Genomic DNA, 14087 nt, shown 5'->3' on the forward strand with positions numbered 1-14087 from the left:
TTCCGGTTACAGCATACTAGCTCTCACCTGAAGTACAGTCATACTGGGACTGAAGCCCTGGGGCACAGTGGTATAGGGCCTTCTTTGGTTCTCCTCAAGTCTTTGCAATCTACTGACTACCAGGTATTTCATACTTTTGGGGGACTTAATGGAGACTCAAGCCTCCTACCAGCTTTGTGTCTTTAGACAAGTCATATAGCCTCTCTTTTCCTGATAGCTCATCTGAAAAATCAGGGTTCGGACTAGGTGACCTCTAAGATCCCAACTCTTAAATGACAGTTTCTACTTAGCTATGGGAAGGGAGGGAAATGATCCCATCCAGTGATGGAGACGCTGAGGAGGGCGGCTTTCCATGACACTTGCCCTCACCCTTGCAGTCGTAACTCTAAATGAAACTCCTGGGCGACGTTGAATCTTAAAAAAATAATTGGCAGCATAGTATGGTGCAAAGATGACAAAGATTTGGAGTCAGAAAATTTGGGTTAATTCCCAAATTGCACTATGTTGAGAACCCAGGCAAATAAATCCCTTTACTCACTAGAGCTGTTTCCTTATCTGTAAAATGAAAGGAAGGAATAAGATGATCTCTGAGGTCTCTTCTAGTGCTATAAGTAACCCATGATGATCGTGCTTTAATTCTCCAAACACATAAGGGGCTAGGAGGAAAGTTAGAACTTCATGGGACTATAAGCTGTCTAAGTTTACTCTTTAGGTCTATGGTCTAGACATCAGGAAAGAAACAGAGCTGTAGGATCTATCAAGTGTGATCTATCCAGGCTTGTCAGACCTGGTCCATGGAAGGCACTTAAGTGCTTTGGGAAATTGTTTAAAAGGGGGGGAGAGAGGGCAGCCGGGCCCTGAGTTCAAATTTGGCCCTCAGAGACCTACCCTGGGCAAGTCACTTAACCCAGATTGCCTCCACCAAAATAAACAAACATTTTAAAATGAAAGCAAAGGTGATTCTGATTTGTGATGTCCCCCCTCGGATGCTCTTCCCCCGCCCCAGCAGCACGCACGGCAAGGGCCACTTGGGGACGGGGGGAGCTTCTACCCCTCCCCAAACTGCAGGGAACCCACTTCCCGGGGTCTCGGCCGGGGGAAGCTCCACCTCCCGGTCCATCTGCCCAGGCTGGGCGAGCCCTTCTCCCCCCGAGGCCTCTGCAGCTCCCTGGCCCACAAAGACCAACTTCCCCGAAGTGGAAACCAGACTCCGGACCTCCACCCTCTGGCTCTGCCCAGGGCAGCGGAGGAGGAGGAGGAGGAGAGGGCAGGGAGGGAGCCGCGCGGCCCAGGCATTACTCACCTGCCTCCGAGCTCCTCCAGCCGAGGGAAGGGAAGCCCCTGGCGCCGGCGTCCGGGCCCGGAGGGGCGCCTCTCCTCAGGGGCAGGCCCCGGGCCCCATCCTCGGCGGCTCTCCGCGGGCTGTGCCCGCTTGGGGTGGCACGGGGAGGCCCCCGAGAAGGCGGGGCCGCGGCGGGGGGCGAGGGAGGGCCCACCTGCGGGAGCTGGCAGACCCCCCAGGCCTCGGCGGCGATCCTGGGGGGAAGGGGAGGAGCCTCGCCCGGCCCCGGGTTGTCTCCTCCCCTCTGGGGGAGTCCCCCTCCCCTCAAAGTCGGCTCCGTCAGGGGCGCGGGGCGCCCGTCCGCGGGGGGATCCGGGGGCGAGGCGCTGCCCCGGTCCACTTTCTACGTCTCGGAGGCGGCGGGGTCGGGGGGGGGGCCTCTCCCGGGCCCGGGGCGCCCTCCCCTCCCCTCCCGGCCCGGCCCGGCCCGCGAAGGCCGCCACTAGCGAGCGGGCGCGGCGCGCGGGGGGCGCCCGGAGGCTGCCCGGCTGGGCCTTGGCCCCGGGCGGGGGCCGGGCGCGGGGGCGCCGCGGCGGCGGCCTGTGCCCGGGGCCCGCGGGGCTGCCCGCGCCGCTGCCCGCGCCGCCGCCCCCCCCCGGGCGCCGCGCTATCCGGACTCGGCGAGAGCGGGGGCGCCGGCGAGCAGGCGCGCGCTGCCCGGGCTGGGCTCGGGCTCCGGCCGCGCTCCGCTGCAGGCCCCGGCTCCTCCCCGGCGGCCGCGCGGTTCCTCGCCCCCCTCCCCTCCTGTCCCCGCCTCCCGGCCCAGCCCGGCAGTCACGGCCGGCGTCTCCTCGCGCGGGTTAAGGAGGCTCGGGGAGCTGGCAGGGCTGCCATCGATGTCCCCGCGGCCCGGGCGGCCGCCCCAGCCCCGGTCCCTCCGGCGAAACAGCCGCCACCCCCAGCCACCCATCCCGCGGGAGCGGCCGCGCCGGATCACCCGAGACGCTCCATCCGCGGGCGGCCGCGGGCGCCGTGTGGGGAGCGGGCGCGGGCGCGGGCGGGGGAGGGGCGACCCTGCGCGGCTCGCAGCCGCCGCCGCCGTCCCCGCCCGAATGCCAGCCCCGGGGCGGCCGGCGCCGACGCGCGGCCCTCCGCCCGGGCACCGGCTTCCGCTCCCCGCCCCCTGGGTGCCGACCCTCCCCCCCGGCCTGGAGGAGCGCGCGGGCTGGCGGGGGCGCGGGCGCCTTCGGAGGGATCCCGGGGGGAACCGCTCACGCGAAAGGAGATCCGGGCCGGCGGCTCGCAGGAGGCGGGATTCGGCCCCCCACGCCGGAGGCGGCCGGAACTAGCCTGAGCCCCGGAGCGGGGGGAGGACGCCAGCCCGCGCCCCGGGCGCCGGGCACTGCCCCTTCCCCGGGAACCGGGCGCCGGGCACGGCCCCTTCCCCGGGAGCCGGGCGCCGGGCACGGCCCCTTCCCCGGGCGCCGGGCGCCGGGCACGGCCCCTTCCCCTTCCCCGGGCGCCGGGCACGGCCCCTTCCCCTTCCCCGGGCGCCGGGCACGGCCCCTTCCCCTTCCCCGGGAACCGGGCGCCGGGCACGGCCCCTTCCCCTTCCCCTGGCGCCGGGCACGGCCCGTTCCCCGGGCGCCGGGCACGGCCCCTTCGGCTCCCTCGCTATGCGCCGCGCACCGGCCCTTGTGTTACTTCTCATTTTTGGTTTTTGGCTTCTCTAGCCTGACTGCCCCCTGCCCCCTGCCCCCCCCCAGGCCCTTGTGACAAACAGACTCGGGCACAGTCAACACAAATCCTCACGTTGGCTCGGTCCAAAACGTCTCTTACAGGCAGCTTGGGTCCGTGGCCGCTCTGTCAAGGACTAGGGAGCACACTTCATCTAACTGTCCTGGAGTCATGCTTGGTCACTCGGCTGACAGCAGTCGTCCGGCCTTTCTCACTTGCCTCCTCATTTACTCAGCATCAGTTCCTAACAGGCTCACACTCTCCTGGGACAGCTCCCACATAGCCTTCACTGGGGGCGTCCAGCCTCCAGGGGGTCCTTGGAACCTGACAGGAGGGATAGAGCCTGCAAAATGAGTTGAGTCAAGTGAGTATAAGCAGGAGCAGGTTGACTGACTGTCAGCTGCTTGGATTTATTTTTATAGTTTCAGAATCATGTAGTTTTCAAGCAAACAAACAAGCTGAGATCATTTCCTTGGTTACAAGAGTGTACAATTTTCATCATCAATCTTATAGTTCATATGGTTACAAGTTTTTATCATGTGATTACAATTTTAAGTAACAATCATAGTTGAGTTCCTATCCCTACTCAGACCATGATGACCTTAACCTGTTACCTTATTTATTACTACATTGCATAATTGTTAATTCATTTAAAGTTATTAATTAAGCAATTCTTTTAATGCAAAGTTTTTTATATTTTTTGTGTAAGTAATTTTTTCAATACACTTCCTTAACAGTCTGTAGTGAGGGTCTTTATGCTTATCCACCCATCCGTTAACTCTTATAATAACCAATTTTTCTTTCAGGCCTTGTTGGTAGAAGCCACAGTTTCTGTGACTTTATTCTTTCCCATGAAACTAAGATTGCTGGAGTTCACATATCAGTCACCTGTACTAACTGAGGTTGAGGGAGGCTGATAGAAGAGAAGTTGGATGGAGGAGGGGGTGGTCAGAAGCAAAATACTTTTGAGGAGAAGCCCAGTAAAAGGGGAGAAGGGGAGGGAGGAGAGAGAGAGAGAGAGAGAGAGAGAGAGAGAGAGAGAGAGAGAGAGAGAGAGAGAGAGAGAGAGAGAGAGAAGCATAAATGGAGAAAATAGAATGAAAGGAAGTGGACAGTAACTGAATGTCAATGGAATAACCTCACCCATAAAACAGAATCCAACACTATGTTGTTTTCAAGAAACATACCTGAAGTAGAGAGAAAGACAAACAGAGTAGGGAACTGGACTGGAGAAGTTAAAAAAAAAAGCAGGGGTAGAAATCATAATCTCGGATAAAGAAAAAGCAAAAAAGAGATAAGCAAGTAAACTGTCTTACTGAGAGCAGATAATGAAGTAATATCAGTACTAAACATATGTACCAAATGATAGAGCATTCAGGTCCTTAAAGGCAAAGTTAAATGAATTACAGGAAGAAATAGCAAAACTATGCCAATGGGAGACCTCAACTTTCTTTTCTCAGAACTAGATAACTCTAATCTCAAAATAAGAAAGACTTTGAAGAAGTGAATAGAAATTTTGAGGATGTTATAAAACTCTGGAGAAAATTGAATAGGAATACAAAGAAATAGATATTTTTCTCAGTGGTTTTGGCACCTAAACAAAAATTTACCATTATGGCATTAAAAACATAAACAAATGCAGAAAACCAGAAATAGTAAATGCATGCTTTTCAGATCATAATGTAATAAAGAATATTCAGTTAAGGGCTGTGGAAAAATAGATTAAAATTTAATTGGTCAGAGGTGGCTAGGAGAAGAAACAATGGGGTATAGACATCTGGAGTAAGAAGGAGAGAAGGGGGATGGGGGAAAGGGGGGCAAGAGAGTGATGGAAAAGAGGATGGATCATGGGGGGAGAGTGGTCAGATATAACACATTTTCTTTTTTACGTTTTGCAAGGGGCTGAAATTGTATGGCTTTTCTGGGACCATAGGGCCCAGGGGATGCTGGGCCTAAGGGGTGATATGTGGACTTGGGGCCTCTTGGCCCCAGGGCCAGGGATCTGTCTGCTGCCACTCAGCTACCCTACTGCAGAGACAGAGTGAAAGGAGAGAGAAAATATAGTACATGGCAGCTAGGTGGTGGAGTGGATAGAGCACTGACCCTGGAGTCAGAAGAACATGAGTTCAAATCTGGTCTCAGACACTTAGTACCTAGCTGTGTGATCTTGAGCAAATCACTTAACCCTGTTGCCTTGCAAAAAAAAAAACCCCACAAAAACAAAAAAAAACAATTGAAATCTACTCTAATCTTAAAAACTGAGGGAGGCAAAGAACAAATGATAGAAAAAGCCATTTCATTTATGAGAATGACAACAGTGAGACAATATAACAAAATGTATGAGATGCAGCCAACACAGTATGAATGGGGAAAATTTATATCTTTAAATATATCAATAAAATAAAGAGCAGAACAATGATTTGGGCATGCTGCTAAAAAATTTAAAAAAATAAATCAAAAATCCCCAATAAAATGCCAAATTGGAAATTTTGAAAATCAAAGGGGAGATTAACAAAGTTAAAAATGATTTTAAAGAAAACCATTGAAAATCAAATTACCAGGATCAAAAATGAAAAGAAGAATGAATTCACCAACATTAAAGAGGAAATTAAAGCAATTCTTATGAGCTATTTTGACCAATTATATCCCAGTAAATCTGACAATCTAAGTGAATGAATATTTACCAGGAAAAAATATTGCTCACATTAATGGAAGAGGAAATAAGATACCTAAATATTTATCTTAAAAAAAGAAATTGAACAAACCTTCAATGACCTCCGTAACAAAAAAGTCCAGGATCAGATAGATTCACAAGTGAATTCTATCAAACATTTAAAGAACAATTAATTACAATACTATATAAACTAGAAAATGAAAATACAGTGCTGATACTAAATGAAAACAAGAAGGAAAACTATAGACCAATTTCCCTAATATTGATGCAAAAAAATTTTAAATGCCAGCTAGGATTTTACAGCAATAAATCACAAAGCTCGTATACAATGTCTCAGGTGGAATTTATACCAGGAATATGAAACTAATTCAATATTAGGAAAATTAGCAGCATAATTGACCATATTGATAAAAAATATACTTTTTGAATTTTTGCAAGACAACAGGATTAATTAAGTAACTTGCCCAAGGTCACACAGCTTGATAATTATTAAGAGTCTGAGGACTAGATTTGAACTCAGGTCCTCTTGATTCCAGAGCTACTGTTCTATCCACTTCACCACCTAGCTTCCCTGATTGACCATATTGATAACAAAAATAATGACATTCAGATTATCTCAATGGTTACAGAAAAATCTTTTGACAAAATACAACATTCATAAAATTAGAAAACAAATAAATGGTAAATGATGACTTTAAATAATAAGTAATATTTATCTAAAATCATCAGCAAGCATTAATTGGAATGGGGATAAGTTAGAAGTCTTCCCAGTAAGATCAAGGCTGAAACAAGGATGCCTGTTATCACCAGCATAATTCAATATTGTACTAGAAATGATAGCTCAATTATGATGGATTTAGCAATACAGCAATCAAAGATGATTCTAAAACACCTGCAATGGAAAAATAACATCCACATCCAGAGAAAGAATTATGGAATCTCGATGCAGATCAAAGCATACTATCTTTTACCTTTTTAAATTTGTTTTTTATTTTCCCTTCTCATGGTATTTCCTTTTTTGTTCTGATTCTTCTTTTGTAGTGTGACCAATATGTAAATATGTGTTATATGATTGTTTGTGTATAATATATATCAGAATTCTTACTATCCCAGGGTGTGAAGGAAGGAAAGGTTGGAGGGAAAAAATTAACAAAAATTAATATTGAAAATTGTCTCTACATATAATTGGTAGCTATAGCAATAAGAGAAGGAAAAAACGTGAAAGATTAGAATAAAAAATGAGGGAATAAAACTAGCACTCTGTGAATGATAAGAATGTCACACTTGGAGAATCATAAAGAATCATCTAAAAACTAATTGAAATGATTGATGATGATGATGATGTTTGCCCTTTATTCCGAAGAAGACTAACATCAGGGAGGTGATGCCATGACAAGCAAATGAATTGGATTTGAATGAGGGGATGCTCTGTTGTGTCATCTCACTTTCTCCAGTGGCCAGCTATGAATCAGGATGATTGAAGATGGCCCTGAATGTGAGGCAATCAGGGCTAATTAAGTAATTTGCTCAAGGTCACACAGCTAAGTAAATGTCAAATGCCAGATTTGAAGCTGGGTCCTCCTGACTCCAAGACTGGTGAACTATCCACAGTACCACCTAACTGACCTTGAAATAATTGACAACTTTAGCAATTTTGATCAATTAATAACTTTAGCAAAGTTGCATGATATAAAATAAATCCACATAAATCTTCAGAATTTATATATATATATATATATATATATATATATATATATATATATATATTAGCAACAAAGTCTAGCAGCAAGAGATAGAGAAATTCCATTTGAAATAATTATAGACATATAAAAATACTTGAGGGGCAGCTAGATGGCAAAGTGGATAGAGCACTGACCCTGGAGTCAGGAGTACCTGAGTTCAAATCCGAACTCAGACACTTAATAATTATCTAGCTGTGTGGCCTTGGGCAAACCACTTAACCCCATTTGTCTTGCAAAAAAAAAACCTTAAAAAAATTTCATATATATATATAGACTTGACACCCTACCTGCCAAGACAAACCCAGGATTTATATGAACATAATTATAAAATACATTTCACATTAATAAAGTCAGATCTGAACAATTGAAGTATTAGGACAAGTCAATAAAATAAAAATGACAGTTCTACTTAAATTACTTTATTTATTTAATGCCATACCGGTCAAACTATCAAAAAGTGATTTTATAGTCCTAATAATAATATTCATCTCAAAGAATAGAAGGTCAAAAATATCAAGGGAATTAATGGAAAAAATTTGAAGGAAAGTGTCCTACCTGTACAAGAGCTCAAATTATATTACAAAGTGGCAATCATTAAAACAATCTGATATTGGCTAAGAGACAGAATGGTAGATCAATGGACTAGATTAGGTATACTCAAAATAGGTAATGACCATAGTAATTTAATGTTTGATAAAGACAAGGATTCAAGATTTTAGGACAAGCATTCACTGTTTGACAAAAACTGCTGAGAAAAGTAAAAAACCTTTTTCAGAAACTAAGTACAAATATCTCACACCATATATCAAGATATGGTAAAATGGGTACATGATTAAATATAAAGAATGATACCATAAGCAAATTAGGGGAACGTGGAATGGTTTATCTGTCAGATCTATAGACAAGAGAAGAATTTATAACCAAATGAGAAAAAGGGCATTATGGGGAGTAAAATGAATAATTATGGTTACATTAAAATAAAAAGGGGTTTTGCATGAAACAAAAGCACTGTCACCACGATTATGAAATTTTTACAGGTTTCTTTGATAAAGGCCTCATTTCTCAAATTTAGAACTCAAATAGAGAACTGATTCAAATTTATAAGACTACAACTCAGTCCCCTATTGATAAATGATCAAAGGGTATAAACAGGCAGTTTTCAGATGAAGAAACCAAAGTTAACCATAGTCATTAAGAAAGAATGCTCTGCTTAACCCCATTGCCTTGCAAAAGCCAAAATGAACAATTTCTCTAAATCACTGTTGATTAGAGAAATGCAAATTAAAACCAACTCTGAAGTATCATCTTGTATATACCAGATTGTAAAATTGTAAAATGACAGATGGTAATTTAAAAAAAAAAAGGAAAAGGACCTCTATATACAACAAATATACAACAATATTTATAGCGATCTCTTTATGGTGGCAATGAATTGGAAATCAAGAGAATGACCATCAATTGGAAAATGGCTGAACAAGTTGTAATATATGATTATGATGGAATATTATTGTGCTTTAAAAATTGGTGAGCAGAATGATTTCAGAAAAGCTTAGTGAACTGACGCAAAGAGAAATAAGCAGAATAAGAACACTGTACACAGGAAAAACAGTATGGTATGAACAACTGTGAATAACAGCTTTTCTCAGAAATGCAAAAGATCTAAGAGGATTCTGAAAGACTTATAATGAAAAATGATATCCACCTCCAGAGAAAGAAAGGATGGGGCCTGAATATTAGTATATTATTAGCATACTATTTTTTGTATTTTGTATTTGCAAGGCAATGGAGTGAAGTGACTTACCCAAGGTCACACAGCTAGGAAATGATTAAGTTTCTGGGGTCACATTTGAACTCGGGTCCTCCTGACTCCAGGGTCTGTGCTCTAATCACTGCATCACCAAGCTGCCCCATACTATTTTTACTTTATTTTTTTTCCATGGTTTTTTGGTGACTTCTCTCACAATATGACTAATACAGAAATGTTTTGCATGAGTACAAATGTATAACCCATTTCAAATTGCCTGTCTTCTCGAGAAGGTAGGGAGGAGAAAGAGTGAGGGAGATAATTTGAAATTCAAAATTTTTTTAAATGTTAAAAAATTATTTTTACATGTAATTGGAGAAAATAAAATATTTTTTAAAGAACCAAACATTCATCAAGTACCTGTTGCTTACACAACCAACTAGATCTGTGGGTAAGGGAGGGGGAGAGATACATTTGAATAATACATTTTACAAATTTAGTTTAATAAACAAATTTAAAAAAACATTTCAACTTCTCTATGACTTAGTAAATGATTTTCAGGTCATACTAAGGCCAAAATAAATGCATCAGCCTGCAGTTTACCTGAATTTTTAGAATCTAATTAAACTGATCCCCAATACAGTACTTATATTACAGTCTAGGCCTATCACGCTTCTACAAATGTTGGGAGGGATTTTCTTTCATCTATCTCTAGAAGGCAGGCAGCATGAATAGAAATGCTGAGCACTTTGTACACTGAATAAGAAAAATGACAAGTAATTTGCAGCAGGAGGAATTGGGATGAAACATAAACTTTCATGTGACTGTTAGATCATATCCAGGGGTGGGGAACCTTTTTTTCTGCCAAGGACCATTTGAATATTTAAAACATAATTTGAGGGCCATACAAAATTATTAATTTAAAAATTAGCCTGCAATATTTGATTAAATATTTAATTAATTCACCCTTAAAAAGTTCCTACATTTATTGAATTTCAAGTTCTACATGGATGCCATGGCAGCTCCAGACCAGATGGGCTGGACTTTCCCCTGATATATAAGTCATCAATTATAGACTATGTTCCTTCTTAAAAGTTTATGAAAACTATAAATTCACCATTTGGATTGTCAATATGACCAGATATGATTAATTCTTTCATATTTTTTCTAATTCCAGTTAATGTGAGATCTCACAAAATTTCAAAATAATTAGTATTGGTAGTATTCCACTTCTGTCTGTTTTGCTTAGGCAAAAGGATCTTTTATTAGGCTGTTCTGAGATGGATGACCAAGAAGATTGGTCTATGGATCAGAATAAGCCATTAATGACTAACGACAGTGAAACTCCTATTCTGACCTTTCAATCATCATTATGGCTATAGCCAGTAGAGTACAGAAGAAAGCAAGGTAATTTACATATTGCCACATATAGGCTAAAACTGTTGGACTGTAGCTCATACTTAAATAACTTTTTAGCTATTATTTCAATTGCTCTTCACATTAATCCACTGTTAGGTTCTAATCCCTTTTTAAAGTAAGAAAACTGAGGTATCTGAATCAGGATTTGAATCTAAATTTTCTGACAATAAATCTAGCACTATTTCCATTATACTATTCTGCCTCATTGGATCATAAAACATAAGAAGGAGAAAATGGTTGGTTATTTTGAGGGTACCGTATTCAATTAATGGAACAAGAATAGATTTTTGCTAATGCTAATATTAAAACATGCAAACAAATAAGGAAATTACACTAACATGAATTTTTGCCAATTTTAAAATATTTTTATTTAAAGGTTTGAGTTCCAAATTCTATCTCTTCTTCCCTCCCTCTCCTTCCCCCTCCCTGAGAAAGTAAAAAATAAGATATAGGTTATACATGTGTAATTATGTAAAACATTTCCATATTAGTCATTTTGTACCAGAAGAGTTGAAAAGAAGAAAAAAATTAAAGTGAAAATAACATGCTTCAAGTAGTATTCAGTCAATATCAGTTCTTTCTCTGGAGGCGGACAGTATGCTTCATGATTACTCCTTTGGGATTGAACATGGATTATATTTGAGTCATTTCTTCCTTTACATTTGCTAACAAGGTGTCTGAACCCTCTGTGACCCTTTTCTCCCTTATCCTTAACAAAACAAGATGGTCTGACAGCTCAGTGGAAGTAGTTAGATTGCACTTAGAAAGAAGCCAAGCCATAAAGTATAAAAAAAATTTTTTCAATCACTGATTCTAGGATTCCCTTATTTTAGAGGAGGTAAAGGAAACACAATAAAATACTAACATTAGATGTTTTAAAACACTTTACATGGGGCAGCTAGGTGGCGTAGTGGATAAAAGCACCGGCCCTGGAGTCAGGAGTACCTGGGTTCAAATCCGGTCTCAGACAATAATTACCTAGCTGTGTGGCACCACTTAACCCCATTTGCCTTGCAAAAACCTAAAAAAAAAAACCCTTTACATTCTGATGCAAGCCTATTTTTCTGGGTTTATTACATATTATTCCCCTTAGGGACTACCACCCCAGTTGAATTGGTCTACATTCTGTCTCCTCTCTGGAGTCTTTGTACAAGTTATACCTAAACTCCTGGAATGATCTACCTTCACTCTAGTGGAATCCCTTTCTCTGTTTTCAAGACTTAAGTGCCACTGGGTACTGTTTGAGAATTTTCCTGATTCTCCCACTTGTTAGTTCTACCAATAAAATTGCTGTGAATTTATTTTGCAGATATTTTAATCATGAATTCTCTAGTAGTATCCTCCTCAAAGCAAGGGCTCTCAATTTTCTCTTTGTATGATTTATATCCTCTTTGTCTAACACTATAACTGACAAAGACGTTTAATGTTTGTTATTGATAGTACTGGTTAGTTAGAAATATAATCTAGATTATGAGAACCTCATGTTCCAGAGTTAAACTAACTTTCTCTTAGTAAAACAGGGACAACCATAGGTTGTTCTCTTTAGAAGCCTCAACAGATACCTACAATACCCTGGAAAACACCAGGTTGCATGTGGCATTTATGGAAAGAGATAATAGCAGGGGAAGAGGTATGATAAAGTGAAAGACCTTGGAGCAAAAATTTGGGCTGGTGTCCCAGAGCACCTTGTTTTTGCATAATCAGTGTATCCATATATTTCCAGGAATTCCCCCTCACCTATACCCTTCCAAATGGTTTCTGAGTGGAAAAACAGCATTATGGTGATGGCTAGAGAGCAAGAAATTGTTGTAATGGATATATTGACAAGTATGAAAACTGTTGAGAAAATTCAATAAATATCAATGCATGCTTTGTTTTGTATATATTATACCTTATGAAGCAACGTAAGATAGATCTCTGAACTTGAAATCAAAAGACCTGTGTTTGAACTTGAGTCCTTTGACTTAGCATTTTTCTTCTCAATTACTAATCTGTAAAATGGGTATGCTCCTGTTATCATCCTCCTATCCCTAGGATAGGACACATTCCCTCATCCCTAGGCACCTCAACCCAACCTCTCCTACACTCCACCCCTTCCAGAGAACCTCTGGAACTCTAATTTTATCTTCTAGGAATTTTCTTTCATTTTAGAACTTACCTAATGTGGTTTCCATCTTCTGGTACATATGGAGATCTGACTGTATCCAGAAGACATTCCCATACCAATATTGTTCCCACATTTTCCCACATCTTTTCCAACACTCACTAGTCCTAGATGGGAATTGGCACATTCTATGTTCCTTATTGCAATTTCTTCCTTTGCCACTATTTTTCAAGTTCTTCTCTGAGATTCACCTACTCAAATATTATCAGCCAGCACAATTGTGTTACACATATTTACATACTGGTCACATTGTGAAAGAAGAATCATAACAAAAAGGGGAAAAAACCATGAGAAGGGAAAAACAAAAAACAAAATTATAAAGGTGAAGATAGTGTACTTTGATCTGCATTCAGATTCCATAATTCTTTCTCTGAATGTGGATGCTATTTTCCATTGAAGGACTTTTAGAATCATCTTTGAATCCTGTATTGTTAAGTCCATCTTAATTGAGCTGTATCATTTCCAGTAGAGTGTTTAGTTATAGTGGTGTTAACAGTCATCTTTGTTTCGCTCCTGATCTTACTGGGAAGGTTTCTAACTTATCCCCGTTACAATTAATACTTGCTGATGATTTTTAAAAAAAAAAGTTATCATCTTGAACCATCATTTACCATTTACTTATATTTTTTTGTTTTTTGTTTTTAGGTTTTTGCAAGGCAAATGGGGTTAAGCGGCTTGCCCAAGGCCACACAGCTAGGTAATTATTAAGTGTCTGAAACCGGATTTGAACCCAGATACTCCTGACTCCAGGGCAGGTGCTTTATTCACTACTGCCATCTAGCCGCCCCCACTCACCTAGACTTCTTAGAGTGATTGGTTCCCTTCAAAACCCACGTCAGGCATTACCTTCTACAACATGAATCCTTTCCTGATTCCTTGATCCTAATATCCCTCTCCTTTCTGGACTCAGAGATACCATTACTAAGTCTATACCCCAAAGAGATCAAAAAAGAGAAGGGAAAATAAAAATCTTTATAAAGTTTTCTGTATTGACAAACAATTGGAAACTAAGGGGGTGCTTGTCAGTTAGAGAATGCTAAACAGTTGCAGAATGTGAATATAATTTAGCTGTGGGAAATAAACTGAAAGGGAGTTTCAGAAAAACCTAGGAAGACTGCATTAAGTTGTAGTATGAAGTGAATGAAATTATGGTATAACAACGTTTAAAAACAAAGTATTTTGGAAGACATGTTTTTTTATTGGCTCAAGCATAATTCCTGATGCCCACAGGTTAAGTATACTCCTCACCTCGTAAGCGAGATGTCTGTGCTACAGGTTGCAATACTTTTTTGTTGGACATGGCCAATGTAGGAATTTTTTGCTTG

General features: G+C 42.1%; 1 protein-coding gene across 1 annotated transcript in view; it reads left to right on the top strand.

The window, feature by feature from the left end:
- A2M (alpha-2-macroglobulin) overlaps positions 1-14087 on the top strand; it is a 260412-nt gene that overhangs the window by 85645 nt on the left and 160680 nt on the right.

This window comes from Macrotis lagotis, chromosome 7, assembly GCF_037893015.1.
Source record: "Macrotis lagotis isolate mMagLag1 chromosome 7, bilby.v1.9.chrom.fasta, whole genome shotgun sequence".
NCBI classification, from domain to species: Eukaryota; Metazoa; Chordata; class Mammalia; order Peramelemorphia; family Peramelidae; genus Macrotis; species Macrotis lagotis.